At 37.0% G+C, this 16,055-nt stretch overlaps 1 non-coding gene across 1 annotated transcript; it reads left to right on the top strand.

Annotated features, from left to right (window-relative positions):
• The first annotated feature begins 2,228 nt into the window (after positions 1-2,228).
• Positions 2,229-2,373, top strand: LOC138987665 (small nucleolar RNA SNORA57). Its single transcript, XR_011464049.1, has one exon. It is a non-coding gene; the product is annotated as a small nucleolar RNA SNORA57 (small nucleolar RNA).
• The last annotated feature ends 13,682 nt before the right edge of the window (positions 2,374-16,055 follow it).

The raw sequence follows: 16,055 nt of genomic DNA, 5'->3' as shown, positions 1-16,055 counted from the left end.
TACTACAACATGAGTAAAGCTTGGAAACTTTATGCTAACTGAAGTAAGGCAGACACAGAAGGCAAATATTGTATGACTGCACTTATTTAAGGTGCCTGGATTAGTCAGATTCATAGAGATGAAAAGTAGAATGGTGTTTACCAAGCGGCTGGGGGATGGGGTTGTTGTTGTTTACTTGGTAAGTCGTGTCCAACTCTTTGCCATCTATGGACTGTAGCCCTCCAGGCTCTTCTATCCATGGGATTTTCCCAGCAAGAATACTGGAATGGATTGCCATTTCCTTAACCAGGGGATCTTTCTGACTCAGGGGTCGAGCCTGTGAACCCACATCTCCTGCATTGGCGGGTGGATTCTTTATCATTGAGCCATTAGGGAAGCCCAGGGAATGAGGTAATGGGTGCTGCTAAGCTGCTAAGTCGCTTCAGTCGTGTCCGACTCTGCACGACCCCGTAGACAGCAGCCCACAAGGCTCCCCCGTCCCTGGGATTCTCCAGGCAAGGACACTGGAGTGGGTTGCCCTTGCCTTCTCCAATGCAGGAAAGTGAAAAGTGAAAGTGAAGTCGCTGAGTCTTGTCCGACTCTTGGTGACCCCATGGCCCACCAGGCTCCTGCATCCATGGGATTTTCCAGGCAAGAGTACTGGAGTGGGGTGCCATTACCTTCTCCGGAGGTAATGGGTAGTTATTGTTTAATCGGTACAGAGTTTCAGTTTATGATGATAAAAAAGTGATGATGAAATCTTTTTTAAGTTCCCTGATTTAATATTCACAACAGCCCTGTGATGTAGACACTATTATTATCTTCATTCTATGCATAAAGAAATTAAGGCACAAACTGGGTTAAGTAGTTTGACCAAGATAATGCAATTGGTAAATGTCAGAGCTTAGGCAATTGACTTCAGAAGCTATGTTGTATTAGTTAATTTTATTACATTCCTTGAGGGAATTTCAGATGCTTTACGGGGCTGAAAATGGAGGAACTCCTGCCCTAACAACCAATAGTTTTCTATTTATTCAGTTTCATGTCCAGTACCTGAATAGGGAAGATGAATTCATAGAGTTGTTGATTATTTGATTTTTGCATTACAGAATCTTAATTTGGAAGAGACTTTTTGACTTTTCCAGACATTGGACTTTTCATGTACAATTAAATTTTCAAGATAATTTTGGAGACTAACACGGAGTTTTTTACTTTCATTTTTACTCAGGTAAGTACAATGAAAACATGAAGCTATCATTCATTACCACTATTAACAAAAAGGATATCTTAACACCAAAATAAATGGGAAGGTCGTAAAGACACCGTAGGACTTCCTCGGTGGTTCAGATGGTAAAGCGTTTGTCTACAATGCGGGAGACCTGGGTTTGATCCCTGGGTCAGGAAGATTCCCTGGAGAAGGAAATGGCAACCCACTCCAGTACTCTTGCCTAGAAAATCCCATGGACGGAGGAGCCTGGTGCAGGCTACTGCCCATGAGGTCGCAAAGAATTGGACACGACTGAGCGACTTTACTAAAGACAGAAAAGGAATCCAATTCAGTTGGATGAATTTACCTTTATGAAAATGACGCTTGCTACTTGTTTCTTATTTCACTGAATGTACCTGTGGTTAGTGTAAACCTTGACATAGAGAAGCAACATTCTGAGAAAGAACAAATGAATATTTGGTCTCAGTCAACCACCTCCCACCAATATCCAATTGCTTGGATTCTATCACATTATACCAAGTGGCAGGGAGCCTCTGATGGCTCACTTGGAAGAATGTGCTTTTTCTAAAGTATGTTTTAATGACCGTCTTCATTGGGCTATTTGAAAATCTATAGGGGCCTGAAGATCTTACCTACCTTTAGTGCGAGGGTAGCACTTGCTGTAGCAGATTACTTTGGACATTTAACCTTTTATAGCTTATGCCATGAAATTTCTCTAAATACCTATTTTGAGTATAAAATACAAGGTGATTTTATGGATTTTAAATCTTGTTTGTCCTTGATTCCCATCTAGGTAGGCCACCAACTGTGATCTCTAACAGGAAAACGGATAGATCTGAAATTATTATTTATTTATGTTGCCCTCTATATAGACACATTAAGAAACAATTTGTCTCTCATTCTCTTAAAGAGACAAAAATATATGTTTGTTTTTGTTTTTTTTTAAAAACTGAGTGAGTGTGGCCGAGTAAATGTGGGGGTTGGGCTGGGGATCTCAGGGAGGGAGACGGTGCCTGTGGACCCTCCTTTTCTTGGCGGGGGCCGGGCGCGCAGTCCTGATCTGCATAAGGTACAGATGAGGGATGGGCTCTGGCCCCCTCGGAGTCATGTCTTCAGTAACAGAGGCCACAAGTCTACTGGTTCTATCCTCAAGCGCTGGGACACAGAGGGAAAAAAAGATGGGGGTGGGGGCGGAGAAAAAAAAAGAAAAAGAGAAAGGAAAAAAGAAAAAGGAAGAAAAAAAGAAAAAAAAAATCACAGTAGCTGTTGAGATGTGTGCTAGCTTGATGAACTTGTGCTGAATATGGAAATACTCTTCCAGGCCAAGGAAATCTCAAAGAAAATGATCACCTTAACAAGGTAATTTTAAAGTTGCAGCACATTTGAATTTCCTCAGGTATCTCCAGTCTAAAAGCCCAAAAGGAGAATAACATCAATAGCAATAATTCAGATTCCACTGACTCGTCCCCACTGTTTCACAAACAGACTTCATATTTGTTTCTAGGAAGTCCCAGGGTGTGTTTGAGAAGTGCCCTAACAATTCTGTGAAGCTTTCCTGTGGTCTCCATCAAAAGGCAGTGCGGCTTCTGCCCAGCCAGGGGCTTCGGCAAAACCTGCTCACCAGTCAGGTGAGCCTCAGTGGTGGATACACTATAGGCTTGCGCCGAAGTTCCCACTGCATATGGAAAACGTGTCATTTCTGTATAATTGCAGCTCTAGCTCTAGATAATCAACCTATGCGCTTATTTTTAAGTTGAGGCTTATTTTTATTTTAGAAAAACCTCTTTGATTAGTAATGACAGGAAATATATGAATATTATATTTTGAATTAAGCATTTGAATTCACCCACTCCTTCAGTGTATATTTATTGAGCACTAGTATGTGTTCTACATGCTAGGGATAAATGATAAACTAAGCTCCTGCCCTCATGGAAAGTTAACATTGAGTTCATGATGCCAGCTCATTTCTGCAAATATAACATCTTGATTTCCATCAAGTTTTCTGAGATTCTGATTTAAAGAGTTTCTACCTTCAGTAGCACAAATCATTTGAGTGGGAGAGGGGCCAGTTATGTGTTTTCTCTTTTATAACTGAAGGAGCTGTAAAAAGAGGAGGAGAGGTATGAGGGTAAAAATAAAAAATGTTGCAGTTTTGCTGGATTTCAGATTGGGTCTCTCTGTTTGATTGATGCCCTTTACACTCCATGCAGCTTCTTGCCTAGACCTTCCCCAGGACGGGACAACTTAAACACTATAGACTAATTTGGACTTCCCTGATAGCTCAGTTGGTAAAGAGTCCGCCAGCAATGCAGGAGGACCCAGTTTGATTCTTGGGTCAAGAAGATACCCTGGAGAAGGGAAAGGTTACCCACTCCTGTATTCTGGCCAAGAGAATTCCAGGGACTGTATAGTCCATGGGGTTGCAGAATCGCACGACTGAGCGACTTTCACTTCCATAATTTACTTTCTAATGCATTTTATGGCATTTGGAAGCCCTCCAGTGGCCATATACTGTACTTGAAAAAAAATTTTTTTGCTATTCTGAAGTATTTAGGTGTGAAGTGTACTCATGTTTCCAGCTTCCCAGGTGACACAGTTGGTAAAGAATCTGCCTGCCATGCAGGAGACTCAAGAGATGTAGGCTTGATCCTTGGGTTGGGAAGATCCCCTGGAGTAGGAAATGGCAACCCACTTTAGTATTCTTGCCTGGGAAATTCCATGGATAGAGGAGCCAGGCGGGCTATAGTCCATGGGGTCACAAAGAGTCAGACAGGGCATGACTGAGCATGCATGCACTGTACTCATGCTTGCAACTTACTTTGAAATGTATCAAAAAATAAGATGGATTAATGTATGATAGAGAGATGTATAGATGGTTAGATGTGTGGTAAAACAAATACAACTGTTAATTTTAGAGTTCCAGTGACAGGTATAATTTGGTCACTGGATAGGTCATGGTATAGTTTCTTTCAACTTCTGTTTTACATTTATGTAATAAAATATTGAATAAAAATCTCTTTGCCAGACTCTGAAGATTTATACCTATTGCTTCATATTATAGAATTAAAATTTTGTGAAGATAATATTTAAATTCCTTTTCAATAAAATTGTCATTAATGTATGTGGATTAATTTTTCTTAACATGGATTAATTTTTAAATGTTTAAAAAACACTAGGAGGAGGGTAATTGGAGGAAGCTGGTCAAATGGTACAAGTTTTCAGTTATAAATATGTACAAGGATGTAATGTATAATATGGTGACTGTAGCTAACACTGCTGTGTGACATGGAAAAGTTATTGGGAGAGTAAATCCTAAGCTCTCGTCACAAGGGAAAAAACTTTTTTTTTCTTTTCTTTTTATCGCATCTACAAGATAATAGATGTTAACTGAACCTATCGTGGTAATCATTTCACAATATATGTAAATCAAGCCATCATACTGTATGCCTGAGCCTTGTACAGCAATTTGGTTATTTCTCAGTAAAACTGGCAGGGAAGGCACTTCTTTGTTTTTTTTAGAAAGTTTATACAATGTTAATGTGAAATTGCTATATGATTTTTTTCTTTTAAAAAGGCTTATCTTCCTAGGATATCTATTTTACATACTCAGGCAATTGTTAACAAGCTTAACTAAATTCACTCTTTTAAAAAAGTGAGCGGCAACTGCTTGACAATTGCTGAAAATATTTTTTCTTAGTGGAGCTATATTAGTCAGGATTCAAAGCAGAGAACAAAATCCACTCTGGTAATTTAAGCCAAAAGGGATGTATTACATGGTCTTATCACAGATGGTTGGCAGGGTTGAAGAAACAGCCAGTGGATTGAGCTTCAGGAGTAACTCACAAATCCACGCTAAAGAATTGAGGTGTCAAAGGACTGTTGATCAGGCCATGCTCAGGAGGTTACCTACTGAATGGAGAAGACACCCCTACAACCACTGTTTCAACAGCCACGTGTCTTTCACTATAACACACCCTGTCATGAAGGTGCCTCACAACCTGACCCTCCACAACTCAGTTCACTATACACAACTGCCTATAGTTGATGGAATTCAAATCACATCAGTAACTCTAGCTGCAAGGCAGTTTGAGAAATACATTTTTAGCTTTCTAGATACTAAAGCCCAGGAAGGCATATTAATAGGAGGAAGGCATATTCAGAGGAGGATGGCATTATATGAAACATTGAACATTTTTGATGAATAAATCAGCCTGACAGCACTCATTGATCAGTATTACCACTGAGACTACTAGACACTATGACTGGGTATAATGAGTAGATGACAGCGTGTACGAGGCATTCTTGCCCCGAACATCAAACCTGAATCTGAGAAGCTCACTAGATCCAGCTATCAAGTTCACAAGAATTAGAAGCATAGAGGCACATGTTCTGAAACACCACAGGGATGCAGTTAGCAAAATCGTGTGGGAAACTATATAGGAAAAGTGACACAATTCAACAAATAAATGGCAAGGGGAAAAAAAGGGAGGGGAACCTAAAATTAAGAAATTTAAAAGATGGATCAAATAAATGCAGTGTGTGAATATTGTATGTATCTTCATTCAAACAAAACAATTGTCAAAAACATTTTATGAGACTCTCAGGGAAATTTGAACATGTAAACTTGGAAAACTAATCATATTAATAATTATTTTTAATTTTTTAGATTTGATAATATTGTGGTTATGTCAACAGCCATTTTATTCACTTACACAGTAAGATCTTTGCTTTTTCATTTGATTATATGTTGTTTCTTTCATAATTTATGGCTTTGTGTTTTATACTAAGAAGAAACTATATTATGCTAGGCGTTTATGTATATTAAATAATTTAATCCTTGTAGCAGTCCTTTGGTAAAAGGAAATTATAGTGTTCATTAAGGGAAACACACCTATTATAGCCTTTCTGGATGTGGATGAAAACAAATGTCTATTTTAAAGTACACTTGTCAATAGTATGTTTAGGAAGGAACAAGGAGGCAGAGTCAGGGAAGGAACACTATTAGCATTTTAGCTAATTAATGGGTAAGGCACATTATCAGATGTCTCCATTCAAGAGAATGGATTTGTTAGATTCCATAAAATAAATATTAGATTCAGTGGTCAAAGTATTTTCAGATTGTTCCCTTGGCCCTGAAACTATAAGAGGGCATGAAACTACTGTCTCATTTTAAAGATGGAGACAAACCTGAAACATCATCCCAGCAGGGTGATAGAAGGGTGAGTAGCACATTGAGAGTCTTAATATTATCAGCCAAGGAGATTGACACCTGGACCACCAGTGACTCTAAAACTAGTTGGCTGCAATATTGAGTTTGCAGTTTTCTGTTAATGGGCTTATACCATGCATTCTGAAACTTTCTTAAAGGCAAAAAAACTCTTGGATCCCTTCAAACCTCAACTCTACCCAACAAAATCATATTCTTATCACTCTCACTAGGGAGAATTTAAATTTAATTTAAATATTCTCCTGTAGGGGTAGAACAATAATGGAAAAAAGTTTCAGAAACACTGGCTTAGACCAAAAGGCTTTATTCAGAATACAGTAATTTTTTTAAAGTATAGTTGATTTAAAAAGTTTCATGTACATAGCACAGTGATTCAGTTGTATATATATATATATATACACACACACATATATATAATGGAAAATAATATATATAGGAAAATACATATATAATGGGAAATAATCCAAAAAGTATACATCTATGTACAGGTACATGTATATTCTTTTTCAGATTATTTTCCATTATTGGTTATTACAAGACACTGAATATAGTTCTTTCTGCTGTATAGTAGATCCTTGTTGTTTATCTATTTATATATCATACTGTGTTTCAGTTCAGTTCAGTTCAGTCGCTCAGTTGTGTCTGACTCTTTGCGACCCCATGAATCATAGCACGCCAGGCCTCCCTGTCCATCACCAACTCCCGGAGATCACTCAAACTCATGTCCATCGAGTCGGTGATGCCATCCATCCATCTCATCCTCTGTCGTCCCCTTCTCCTCCTGCCCCCAATCCCTCCCAGCATCAGAGTCTTTTCCAATGAGTCAACTCTTCGCATGAGGTGGCCAAAGTATTGGAGTTTCAGCTTTAGAATCAGTCCTTCCAAAGAACACCTAGGGCTGATCTCCTTTAGAATGGACTGGTTGGATCTCCTTGCAGACCAAGGGACTCTCAGGAGTCTTCCCCAACACCACAGTTCAACAGCATCAATTCTTCAGTGCTCCAACTTCTTTTCTTTTCTCCAACTCCAATTTCTTCACAGTCCAACTCTCACATCCATACATGACCACTGGAAAAACCATAGCCTTGACTAGACAGACCTTTGTTGGCAAAGTAATGTCTCTGCTTTTGAATATGCTATCTAGGTTGGTCAATAACTTTTCTTCCAAGGAGTAAGCATCTTTTAATTTCATGGCTGCAGTCACTATCTGCAGTGATTTTGGAGCCCAAAAAAATAAAGTCAGACACTGTTTCCACATCTATTTGCCATGAAGTGATGGGACCAGATGCCATGATCTTTGTTTTCTGAATATTGAGCTTTAAGCCAACTTTTTCACTCTCCTCTTTCACTTTCATTTAATCCCAAATTCCTAATTATCCATCCACCACTTTCCCTTTTGATAATTGTAAGTTTATTTTCTATGTCTGAGTCCATTTCTGTTTTATAAATAACTTCATTTGCATCATTTTTTAGATTCTGCATGTAAGTGATGTCATATACATGTCTTTGTCTGACTTCACTTAGGAGGGTAATCTCTACATCTATCCATGTTGCTGCAAATGACATTATTTCATTCTTTTTTGTAGCTGAGTAATATTCCATCGCAGAATACAGTGATTTTTAAATCATGGTTTCATGTTCTTAGAAATGGATATCATTACATTTAATTAATTTTAAAAGCAAATACTCAAGCACATATAGGTGTTTTTTCCCTAGATTCCAAGTGACTTATGAAATCAAAGTACTACCTTGTCTTCCTAAAAATGATTCACCAAAATTGTGGCTTCTCTGCCTAATGGAAAATTAGTATTAATTGATTAAAAGAATGACCGGATAGCTCCTTGAAGGAACTGCAGCCCCATTTGACTTGGGTTGTCTGTCAGTGAGCTTATCTATCAGTGAAACTAGTAGTAAATGCTAGTTTCCACTAAACTTTGTGCTTCATAAACAGTCTAAAATTTGTTGGTGGGTTGACTGTTTAGTGTCCTCTGCTTCTAGATTTTGTCCCCTGAAAGTGAAACTCACCCAGTCATGTCCAACTCTTTGTAACCCCATGGACTATTCAGTCCATGGAATTCTCCAGGCCAGAATACTGAGTGGTAACCTTTCCCTTCTCCAAGGGATCTTCCCAACCCAGGGAGCGAACCCAGATCTCCTGCACAGTAGGCAGATTCTTTACCAGCTGAGCTACCAGGGAATCCCCGATTTTGACCGCTACTCTTGCTTATTTATATGAAATTGCTGTGGAATAGTCTAACTTGAACTGAAAATAAGAGATTGCTATTCTTTACCCTGAAACTGACAGTGCCTTGAGGCAATATCAGAAATGTCACCTCTACTTGTCTCTAAAGTTTATATTACAGTAACTGAGTCTGGAAAAGATGCCCTCTTCACCCTGACTGAATGCCACCTCTATTCAGATAATATCATTACAATGAATGTTTTCAGATATACACTGTAATCAGAAAAGTGGGTTGGGCACTCAAGAAAATTGCAAGTTACTATGGAAGATATATTTTATGAACAACTAAAGTGATGTAGGAGGAACTTCCCTGGTGGTGTGGTATTTAGGATTTGGTGCTTCTACTGCAGGGGGCATAGGTTTGATCCCTGGGCAGGAAACTAAGATCCCACATCCTGCAGAGTGTGGCCACAGAATTTAAAAAAAGAAATTTTTTTTAAAGTGATGTTAAAAAATTGCTTAGAATTCTAGAACTAAAGAAACATGATGGGAGGAGCAATTGATTCTGCTGGAAGTCTAGAGAGTAATATTAACATATTGAGAATTTGGAAGGCTTTGTGGGAAAAGTACTACTGGTGGACTTTGAAAGGTACGTGATTCCACTTATACATTTGAAGAAGGTTCTGTGTAGTGTGTTGCTGTTGGATGGAGCCAAATGAGCAAAACACAGAGAAAAATTCCAAGGTATATTTAGGCACTGTTTTCTATAGCTATAGGGTGGAGGGGGCCATGGTGGTGGACAAAAGCTGGAAATACTGGAGACACATCATGGACCTCAAATGACATGCAACAGCCTCCTTGCTCTCATGGTTACTTCCCTGGGAAGAATTACTTACACGGAGCTGTTACTTGAATACATAATACCATCTAACTCCATTTCTGCTTTCTACCCTTCCCCCTTCATCCCTCAGAGAGCAAAATTTCCCTGCATTGTAACCTTGGACAACTTACATAACTTCTCTCTGTACCCTGATTTCCTCATTTATAAATGGATATAAAGATAGTGCCTTCTTATTGAGTGACAGCAATATATGGACATAGTAACACAGAGTGTTTGTTACATAAATAATGTATATAGTTTTACTTAGTAGAAAGTCTCAATTGTTCTGAAGCATATAAGGAAAGGGTTTCAGCTCTGTCTGGATCTCTGCTAACTTGCAACCTTGAACTTAAGACCTTTCACATTACAGATTATTTATGTGTATCATTATAGCCTTAAAGAATGTAATTGCTAAAAGAACTACTGGTGTGCCCTTTTATTTTAGAGCTCAGAGAAATGCTTTTCCAGCCCTTGGAGCTGCTTACAGTTTCATTATGGGTACATTTCTAATTATGTAAGGCATTATTTAAGATTTTGGAAAGTCCTTGGCTTTTAGCTGCAGCCTTTTGACATTTTCAGTTCATTACCAACTCTATATTATAAAAAGGAAAAGAACACATAGGGATATTTTATACCTTTATGAAAAGTGGAAAAGTGATAGTAATTAGGAAAAAAAGTAGAATCTACATTAAATATTTTGAGATTTAACTTATGCATTTTTTGTTCCCCATTTTTGTTTTGGTTACATACTACATAATAAACTTTATGGTAAAATATAATGTCTTTAAAACATCACTTTGTTTCTCACGGTCCTGGTGATTAGGAAGTCCTTCTAGATGCTCCTCCATATGGTGTCAGCTGTATTAGCTCTCCATATAGTTTCTCATCATTCTCTTATTGTTCAGTGTTTTAGCCTGAGTGTCTATACATGCCATCAGGACCCCAAGAGATTGAAGTAGCCTGCCCTCTCAAGGTCTAGATAAGGAGTCAGCCGAGAAAACACATCTGCTGCATTTTATAGGTCAAAGCAAAGCACAAGTCCAGCCCAGATACTCGGGGTGGGAAAACAAACTTCACCTTGATGGGAGGAGCTGGAAATATCGTGGCCGTGATTTCCAACCTGCCACAGTATCTGACCAAGTTAACTATAAAGTTAAAATTGACCAAGTTGGTAAAACTCCAGATTGTGAATTCTGTCCCATACTTTTGCCCTAGAATTACTCTACTGCAGGAAACGATATAAACAGAGACACCAAGAAAAAGCAGGCAAATGGACTTCATCTGGTTTTAACTTTTTTTCCCCCCTTTTTGGGATCTTAGCTCCAGGATGCCCCCTGCCATGGGAGCTCAAGTCTTAACCACTGGACCACGATCAGTTTTCAAGCCATGTAAAGTCTATTAGTGACGTTTGACTTAAGAAACTAATCCCTTTTCTAGTCAACTAACATATCCACGTTTCTTGCCTGCTAGAGCCTACACTCCTAGCTTCTCTGAAAACTAGGGCATATAGTAGTGTCAGTAGTTAAATGCAAGGGCTTTGTAATAGGAGCTAGGCTTAAATCCTGGCTTTGCTACTTTTTGTGACTTTGAGTCTGTGTTCCCCAGATTAACAGGAATGTCCATTCAGCAAGGTTTTTGTGAAGATTAAGAAAGGTAATGTATTCAGAGACTAGCAGGTCTGGCACTTGGTAAGCATTCTGCAAGGTTAATAATTTTTATTAATAGGCCTGAGTCTGCATGAACGTGTATTGATGCCTGAAGATTTGCTTACGGGGGGGGTGGGCACTTGGCTTTAGGGACTTTACACTCTGAAACAGTGAAGCCACCCCAAGAAGCTTTGGGGTGTACCTTTCTGAATTTTGAGTGCCTTTCCTAAGTCTTTTTTTTTTCAGTGGGGGTGGGGCGGGGAAGTTTTCCTATAAATTTCCTTTGCTTGCTTTGCTTGCCCCCTTCTGGCAGAATGGGGAAGAGTTCAATGATGAACACCCCTGCAACCACTGAAACTGCTAAAAGCTATTAAGGTTAAAGAATCCAACTTTCAAAAACCTTTAGCCCTAAATTCAAGTGAATTCACATGAAAGCAAAGTCTAAATGTACAATCTCTACATATAGATTTTTGTTTTTATCTGTTACATGGATATTGATATTGATAGATGAAATAATATGAAAATGGACAACTCATTTTAAGTTGAAAAAATGTTGAGACTATTTTGTTCTTCTAAATAGTAATAGTAAATTTCCTATAAACTTCATTTTACATTTTTGACAACAAAATGTTTATCATATATAATTTTAATTAAAAAAAGTTTTCCTAGGGAATTCCCTGGCAGTCCACTAGTTATGCCTCAGTACTTTCACTGTGTGACCAGGGTTCAATGCCTGGTCAGGGAACTAACATCTTGGAAGCCAAATGGTGCAGTGCCAGTAAAAAAATTAAAAATAACAAAAAAAGATTTTCTAATGTTAACCTCAGCTAATCACTATATCCTTCAAACTACACAACATATGTAGTATCCTCAGGTTGGTGTTTAAAAGTGTTTGTATAGAAGCTGCATGAAAATGTTTTTGTGTACTTATTTCAAATACAAAGAGAAAACTAAATACTTTGATTTTTATATTTAATACAGTAAATTCTTTCTCACATTTTATTTTAGAAGTATTGAAAATGACAAGTTTACATACAAGTAGATAAAGACAAAATTTTAAAACCACAATATTTTAAAACATCACAGATATATTGCATGTTTGTATACTTAAATGTTCTGGCTGAAATGCTGGCAAGAGATTTAAGTCACAACTGCTATTACATTAAATCATGATTTTAGTACATAAGGCATTTTATCTCTAAAAAATGAAAAGTGGCTGGAATCTTTGGAATTCTCTTCCCCCACTAACTCAACAAAGCCCAGATTTGTTGTAGTTTAGAACACTGAGACACATCTTGAGCTACTCAAGCATAGCTGCTTTTTCACTAGTTAAATTGTTCGTGATCTAATTGGTCATTTGCCTATCATATAAGACTTGTGCACCTTAAAGACAGATAGCAGGGAAAACAGACTGCAGCAAATCTGTTAAGAAAATAGTTTGTATTAAAAACTAGAGCTACTTTTAGCTATTATTGAATGGATACATACAAAAACCTTTTTTCAATATCTAAAATAACATTACTGAAAGCAGGAAGGCTTCCCTGGTGGCTCAGTGGGTAAAGAAACCACCTGCAATGCATGAGATCCAGGTATGGTCCCTGGGTTGGGAAGACCCCCTGGAGAAGGGAATGGCAACCCGCTCCAGTATTCTTGCCTGGAGAATCCCATGGACAGAGGAGGGTGGTAGACTACAGTAGCCCATGGGGTCGCAGAGAGTTGAACACGAATAAGTGACTAACACATTTACTTTCACTTTCAAAACTGCAGGCAATTAGAGGAGGTATCTGTGTAAGAAAACAAAAACAGCAAAAATTTTTCCAAATCTAGCACAAGTGATTTAATTAAAATTGATTCTATATTTAAGATTAAACTAAAAGAGTGACTTCATGGATTGCAATCAAGACTACCAAATATGTACTTAAACAAAAATATCATAATCAGAACACATTTTAAGACTAAATATAGTCATTCTTCACTTGAATTTCTCTCAAACCTTCAGATTGCATTATTTTTATTGCTCCCCATCATGTTTAGCACAAAATTGTCTCTTTTTAGTTAACTAATTATGTGCCCATCAATAGACAAATGGATAAACATGTGGTGTATATATACAATGAAATATATGTTACCCAGCCCTGAAAAAGAATGAAATTTTGCCATTTGCAACCAAAAGAATGGAACTAGAGTGTATTATGCTAAATCAGACAAAGGAAGAGAGATACTGTACAATTTCACTTATATGTGGAACTTAAAAAACAGAACAAGTGAATCAAAAAAAAAAAAACAGAAACAGATTCATAGATGATAAAACTGGTTGTTGCGAGGGAAAAGGTGGGGAAATGAGTGAAATAGGTGATAAAGATTAAGAGGTACAAACTTCGAGTAGGCATGTAATGTACAACATAGGAAATAGAGTCACTACTGTAATAACTCTGTCTAGTTACAGATAGTGACTACAGTTACTATGGTGATAATTTTGTAATGTATAAAAATACTGGATCACTATGTGGTACACCTGAAGCTAACACTATAAGTCAATTATACTTCAATTTTAAAAAATGACACAGGCCATAGCATTAAGAAATGTTTTAAACAACTAAAAAATAAAGAATTTCATAGATTCAGCTATTTTAAGTGACCACAGGGGTTTAGGATATACAGTTATATAAATTTGCTCAGGCAAAAACATAACCACATGTCCTACGAGGCTGTTACCTGTGAGGAAGTCACTTAACTATTGTCTGAGCCTAGCTCACCACTCACATACAACTATGGCTTTATTGCTCTGTTTATTAATATAAGGAAAAAATATCCATACAGTGAAAAATACTACAGTAAAAAATACTATTTGTGAAAAATTGCTTCCAAAAGAAAGGTAACTGATAGTGTTACAATGCAAAAGGGAAGATTAAAAGTCTTTGTAGTATGAGCTACAAGGTAGAGGTTTCAGATAAAGCGGCAGGATGAATTTGGCAATAATTTATCTCAGATACAAATAAAATTATTATATGCTTTATATAAGAAATAAAAATGAATAAGAATTTTATGGACTGTCTAGGCACTATAAAAATCACTGGGAGAAAGCTAAAGACGGAAAAAGACAGAATTTAAAACATAAAGATAGGCAATGGAATAGAAAGAAAAAAATCCAGTAATTGACTAAGATCAATGAATATATAACTTATGCTGATAAGAGTATATATATTTAATGGAGAAAGGACATTAAATAGTGATTCATCAAGGAAAAAGAAATCTACCTCATACTCTATACAAAAATTAATTCTGCAGTTTTAGATAAAAACATAACATAAAATAAAAATATAAATAAAAAATTAAGCTTCTAGAAAACTGAAGAACATCTTCGTGATCTTGGGGTGGGCAAACATTTCTAAAAGAGAACAAAAAGAATAATTATAAAATAAAACATTCATAAATTGGATTTAATTAAATTTAGGAACTCCTTTTATTAAAAATAAAAAAACACCATTAATAGAGTGAAAAGGCAAAGCCCAAGCAAACCCACAAGGACTAAAATGTGGAATATATAAATAATTCCAACAAATGAATATGAAAGACAAATAACTATGAGAAAAACAGGTACAGAGTTGTCAGATGATAGAATATGTGTGTACTCAGCTTTAGTAGATATGCCAAACAGTATCTTTTTGAGACTTGAACAGGTCCTTCACAAAAGTGAACAGCCATATGGTCCTAAGCACCTAAGAATGTACTCAACCTCATTAGTCAGGAGAGAAATACGTAACAATCAGAACAACCAATTTTGAAAACTGGTCGTATCTACAGAGCTGAATATATATGCATACTCTATAAAAACTGCACTCCTGAATTATATACCCAATAGATGCATATATAGAAGTACACCAAAACACATTAAAAGTATTTGTAACAACAAAATTTTTATAATTTTCCAAAGCTGAAAACAACACAAATGTCTGTTAGTAGCAGAACAGACAAACTGTGCTATATTCACACAATACAAAACTCTAGCAAAGAAAAATGAATAAAGGAACTGCTGCACATAATGAACAAATCTTACACGGCCAGAGGGAAGCTTCTCAGTGACTAGTCTATTCTACTGCTTGAGGGTGGTCACACTCATAGGAGTGTGTACTTTGTGATGGTTAGCATACTTTCTGCACCCTCTGAATACATGTATACTTCAATGAAGGTGTTCCAAAGCAACTCCTTCCCAAAAGAAGTCCTTACAAACGATTTCAGTGCCATATTATACAAGTCATAAAGTGGAGACTTAAGTATTTTTTTCAGTTAAACTTTATTTCAGTTTAAATTTTATTAAGAAAATGACATGCTATAGAGGTGTGTGTTTCTTGTGAATATCAAAGGTCCACTGGATTCACAATTTTTTTTACCAAATATATGAGCAAAATGTGAAATTCTAAGACTATTCAACTTTGAAAAATTTTTGACATGAAATTATAGTAGTATTTTCTCTTCCACAATGATCCTTCTTCTATTCATACATGATTACTTTATCTCACCTTAGTCTTGTAATTTCTTCCCTCTTTTGTATGCAGAGGGAAAGTACAGATGTTTATCAACTTCAATCCACGATGTCAAAATTCAAACTTGGTACTTATGGACAGGACCTCTGCTGCAGTGCAGGATGGGAAGAAACCAGTTCCCTTTATCCAACCGTACCTTTGTTTGGAGCTTTCCTGGATCCCAGTAGGCAATAATGATAAGGCTGAGATAAATATTTAGAACTGCACAGCCATGTTGCTGCAGAAGGTGTTCCCTATTTTTTAATCAAGAGATTAAACCCCATTCACAACATGACTTAAAGATAAGATTGAGCTGGCAGGAAGGTGGATATAAAGTCTAATTTTCTAAAAATGAGGAATGAAAAACCAGAACAAATAGGCACTGTAAAA

Source organism: Bos mutus, chromosome 4, assembly GCF_027580195.1.
Source record: "Bos mutus isolate GX-2022 chromosome 4, NWIPB_WYAK_1.1, whole genome shotgun sequence".
NCBI classification, from domain to species: domain Eukaryota; kingdom Metazoa; phylum Chordata; class Mammalia; order Artiodactyla; family Bovidae; genus Bos; species Bos mutus.
Note: the sequence above shows the minus strand (reverse complement) of the source record. Positions and strands in the feature narration are given on the sequence as shown.